This window comes from Propithecus coquereli, unplaced genomic scaffold (genome assembly GCF_000956105.1).
Source record: "Propithecus coquereli isolate 6110/MARCELLA unplaced genomic scaffold, Pcoq_1.0 Scaffold138, whole genome shotgun sequence".
Taxonomy (NCBI): domain Eukaryota; kingdom Metazoa; phylum Chordata; class Mammalia; order Primates; family Indriidae; genus Propithecus; species Propithecus coquereli.
In genome coordinates, this window is record NW_012138080.1 from 5366093 (window position 1) to 5371428 (window position 5336).

General features: G+C 38.2%; 1 protein-coding gene and 1 pseudogene across 3 annotated transcripts in view; one reads left to right on the forward strand and one right to left on the reverse strand.

Annotated features, from left to right (window-relative positions):
* Positions 1-5336, reverse strand: part of WDPCP (WD repeat containing planar cell polarity effector) — a 264905-nt gene that overhangs the window by 89268 nt on the left and 170301 nt on the right. The window lies entirely within an intron of this gene.
* LOC105806106 lies at positions 4426-5335 on the forward strand (annotated as a pseudogene). Its single transcript, XR_001137239.1, has one exon. The product of XR_001137239.1 is annotated as a guanine nucleotide-binding protein G(k) subunit alpha pseudogene (transcript).

The following is a 5336-nucleotide window of genomic DNA, read 5'->3' on the forward strand; positions in this document are numbered from 1 at the left end:
CCCATTCTGTGGGCTGTCTATTCACTCTAATGATAGTTTCCTTGGCAGTGCAGAAGCTTTTTAATTTGATTAGATCCCACTTATTTATTTTTGTTGCTGCAGCGATTGCTTTGGGGGTCTTCTTCAAGAATTCCTTACCTAGGCCGATGTCTGAAAGGGTCTTCCCATAGCTCCCTGTTCTTGTTTCATGGATACGTTATCTTCTATTAGTCTTTTTTTTTTCCCCCTCTTCATGCATGGCCTCAGTTCCTCTGTCGTGCTGTTGTTGTTTTTACTCTAGTAAAGACTTTTCTAAAGTGTCATTATTTTTGATTATCTACTAATGCTTAAAGTAGTAAACTAAAAAGGTGAATTGGAAACTCAGGGCATGTGTGCAGATTTAAGCTTCACATAGGGTAATTCAGGGTTCCAGGAAAGAGTGTGTGTTTGGGAGCTGATCTGTAGGTGTTAGAAGTGTTTACTACTAGTATGATCAGTTTTGAAATTTCTCGCCTGGGAGTTATGCCCTGATTTTCAGTGTTCTAGGAGCCAAGCAGGGAAAAGAAGGCCAGGGATCTTAGCATTTCCTATTTAGATGTACAGTCACTTAATTCCCCTCTTTGTGAAATGGTACTCACCCTGGGCTCTCTGTCTTTTACTGTCTCCATAAAACCATCTCCCAGAGAATTAACATCCAAGAATAAACTTCCACTTTATGCTGGGATGGATAAGACCATCACCCAGTATATCGTGCATCTTAAAGAACTTTCCTGTATTTGCCTTTTTATCCACTCCCTTTTCTACCCTGATTGCATAGTTATCTGTTACTGCCATTTCTGTAGCCTTTTAAGGAGTTTCCTTTATAATTTGAGAATTTTAATGAGTACATTTTTCTTATGAATTTTGAAGGCATTGCTCTACTGTCGTTTTGCTTCTAGCGTTGACATTGAAAAGTCCAAAATTAATCTAATCCTTTGGATTTGCATAATTTGGCTTGGTTCTCAACCTTCCTCACTGCTAGGTTCTTTCCTGGATTTGTCAGTTCCCACTCTTCCCTTCTCTTCTTCCTCCTCCTTGTAGTTTTGAAAGACAGCAAAATTAGATGAATACAGTCTGCCATTTTCCCAGGAGCTTTTAAAAAATACTTAGGTCAGCCCATTCTCAACGGTCTTCTTCTTTGACCTGCCAGCAGCATTTGAAATACTTGATAATCTCCTCTTTTTGTGACTATTTTCTTCATTTGGCTTTAGAAATACCACTTAACTGACAGCTCTTTCTTAATCTCCTTTGCTGGTTTCACCACATTTTCTTACCTCTAAATGGAAGACTTTAAGGGCTTAGTCTTCAGACTTATTCTCTATTTACATTTACTTTCTAGGTGTTCTCATTTGCTCTTATGGCTTTAACTACTGTTTGTATGCTGACATTTCTCACATTTATACTTTATAGACCCTTATCCTAAATTCCTGATTCATATATTCTGCCTTCTTGATATTACGTTGGTATGTCCCATAACATCTCAAACATAACATACCCCAAACTGAATCCTAACTTTCTTCCTCTAATACTGCTTCTCTCACATCTTCCCCTCCAGCTGGTCAAGCCAAAAATGTTCACTCCTCCTTGACTCTTCCCTTTCTCCTTCATTCCACTGCAATCCATCAGCAAACCTTGTCTGGACCAACAAACGGAATCTGACCTGACCACTTCTTACCACTTCCACAATTACCACCTTGAACAAAGCCACCATCACATCTTGCCTAGACTGTTGTAGAAGATTCCTAACTAGTCTCTCTGTTTCTGCCATTAGCTTCCCCACCCCAAGTATATTCTCAACATTACCATGCTGAAAATAACTAGAGACATCTTTTTAACATGCAATCAGAAAAACATAACTTCTCCACTTAAATCTTCCAATGGCTCCCAAAGCTAAGATCCTTAAATAAGCTTCCCACGCCCTACATGATCTGAATTTTCCAGTACTTGTCCAATTTCATTCCTACCTTTCTCCTTCTTGCTCATTCCAACCATATTGGCCTCCTTATGTTTCATCAACATATCAAGCAGCTCCCATATCAGAGACTTTGCTTTTGCTGTTAAGTCCTCTTTTACTTTAGGTTTCTTTTGGATGTTGCCTTATAAAGAGAGTTTCACTGACCACTGATATAAAAAAATAACTCCTCTTCTTACTCTTGTCCAAGTACCCCCTTCTCTGCTTCTTTGTTCTCTGTAGCAGTTATTCTCCATCCGATATAATATTTGCTGTCCCTCTTCTTCCATTTGAATGTGCGTTCCATGTTTTTCTTCTTTGCTATTTCTGTGGTGCTATTTCTGCATTTGGTAGAAGTAGAACTCGATAAATATTTGTTAAATAAACAAATGAGTTAATTAATGATAGTCACTACTGGGTTAGAGCAGAATAACAATAACAGTAACCACCATCACTTATTTAGCACTTACTCCATTTAATCAACACAACAACCCTGTGAGGTAAGTACTATTATTACCCCCAGTTTATGAATGAGGAAACTCAAGCACAGGGAGGTTAAGTGATTTACCCAACGTTACATAGGTAGGACGTAGCTGAGATGGGATTTGAACCCAGGTAGTCTGGCTCCAAAGACTGTGCTCCTAATGACTAAGCTATATTGACCCTTTGTTAGGAGTCACAGCCAGACTTCATAGGAGTTGTGGATATCGGGGGCACCATGGTAGGTCCACATTAGCCATGGACAGTCAGTGGGTTTGACAAAACCAAGTGAGGAACAAAACTAGAAATTATGCTAGCCCAGATTTCAACTACAAATGCAGAGCAAACAACAGTAACCAGGGACATTGCCCCAGACATATGTGAAGCAAATAGGCACCATTCTTAAGAGCTCCATCTCTCTTGTGCTGTGAGACTGTATTAACTCCTCTATTTCCTACATATCCAGATGCCCAAATATGGAGAGAAACCAGGAATAGGAAAGAGGCTTAAATATGAGAAATACAAGAGACTAAGAATTAGAGATGAAGCATTAGTTATAGACTATTTTAATGTTCAGAATTTACCAATATCTCATTCTTCTATCCTTTCTGGACATATAGAAGACTATCTTCAGCTCTCTTGCAGTTAGAATGGGACTGTGTGACAGTTCTGGCCAATGGGCCATCTGAAGCAAAATTTTCCATGATCTGTTCCCTAGCAAGAGTATCTGAAGAGGCCAATAGAGGTGACTTTACCATGACAGAGCCTTAGTATCCTGAGCCACTGAATGGGACAGAGTAACTTCCTGTCCCCTTTAGCCAACTTATGTGGGATATATCATGAGAGAAAAATAAACTTGTTTAGGGGGCCATTGAGATTTTTGGGGATTATTACTAAAGCATAAGGAGGTAGCCTGTATACAAAAATCAATCCCAGATGGATTAAAGATCTAAAAGTGTGAAAGGTAAAACAAAGATCTTAAAGAAAACACAGGAAATCTCTTCATGATTTTGGAGTTTGGCAAGCTTTTTCAAACACAAAATATAATGAAACATAATTCAATGGATAATTATCAAGAAGAATGTTTATAAAGCTTCACAATATTATTGTGAGACCAAATAGAAAGAATCTTCTTCACTGGACTTTCTTTGATTTAACACAAAGAAAACAACAGAAACCTTGAGTTTTTGATTAGAATTGTTTAATTATAGATAATTGAGGAATATATTGCATATAATTTTGTTGTCACGGCTTACTGAATGGTGCCATACTTTATGATTTTTTTATATTTTTCAAATTTTTTCTCTCTGTCTTAACTTAGGCTTTTTCTACTTGTTATTTCTTATAATAGCCCTTTCTGCTGTGTTCAGAAAAATCAAGTTTGTAAGCTTTTTACTCTTATTAAGAAATAAGTTCTGCATGAATAAAGTACATAAGATCTAGTTTATTGGGTGGACTTTATGATATCTGTTTTGGCTATTTGCAGTCTTTCCTTGTTTTCTATTTTTCAACCATGTTTAGTTTAAGTGGCTAGATAAATGATCATTAGAAAAAATAAGTTATTGCTGTATATTATGCTCATATTATTTTAATTATAGATTTTATTTGTTGCTTGTTAAAATACAATAGCTACAGAATTTCCAAATCACGTATGATATCATCTAAGGATAATATAATCTTGCATCAAATGTCACTGACCCATATACTAAAAACCAGTGAATTATAAACTTTAAAATGGTTAAAATGGTGAATTTTATGTTATATAAATTTATTTATATCAACAACAAAGTCACTGACCCTATGTTTAATACAAGTAATTTTTCAAATAAATTGAAAAATAAAAAAGAATCTAAGGAGAAAAAGCAATATTTTAAAGGTAAATTTTGCTTTCACATAGGATGGAGGAGTATGCAGCATACTCGTACTCCCTTTGAGAACAAAGAGGAATTTGTATTTTAAAACATTTTAGAGAGACGGCTGCCGCCCAGCAGTAGACGCTGTCTCAGCCAGGCTAGCCGCAGTTCCTGTGGTGTGTGAGTGAGCCCGGGCCTGGTCCCTTCTCACGCCGCCGCCATAGGCTGCACGTTGAGCGCCGAAGACAAGGCGGCGGTGGAGCGGAGCAAGATGATCGACCGCAATTTGCGGGAGGACGGGGAGAAAGCGGCCAAAGAAGTGAAGCTGCTGCTTCTCGGTGCTGCAGAATCTGGTAAAAGCACCATTGTGAAACAAATGAAAATCATTCATGAGGATGGCTAGTCAGAGGAAGAATGTAAACAATATAAAGTAGTTGTCTACAGCAATACTATACAGTCCATCATTGCAATCATAAGAGCCATGGGCCGGCTAAAGATTGACTTTGGGGAAGCTGCCAGAGCAGATGATGCCCGGCAATTATTTGTTTTAGCTGGCAGTGCTGAAGAAGGAATCATGACTCCAGAACTAGCGGGAGTGATTAAACGGTTATGGCGAGATGGTGGGGTGCAAGCTTGCTTCAGCAGATCCAGGGAATATCAACTCAATGATTCTGCTTGATATTACCTAAATGATTTGGACAGAATATCCCAAACCGACTACATTCCAACTCAGCAAGATGTTCTTCGGACAAGAGTGAAGACCACCGGCATTGTGGAAACACATTTTACCTTCAAAGACCTATACTTCAAGATGTTTGATGTGGGTGGCCAAAGATTAGAACGAAAAAAGTGGATTCACTGTTTTGAGGGAGCGACAGCAATTATCTTCTGTGTGGCCCTCAGTGATTATGACCTTCTTCTGGCTGAGGATGAAGAGATGAACCGAATGCATGAAAGCATGAAACTCTTTGACAGCATTTGTAATAACAAATGGTTTACAGACACTTCAATCATTCTTTTCCTTAATAAGAAAG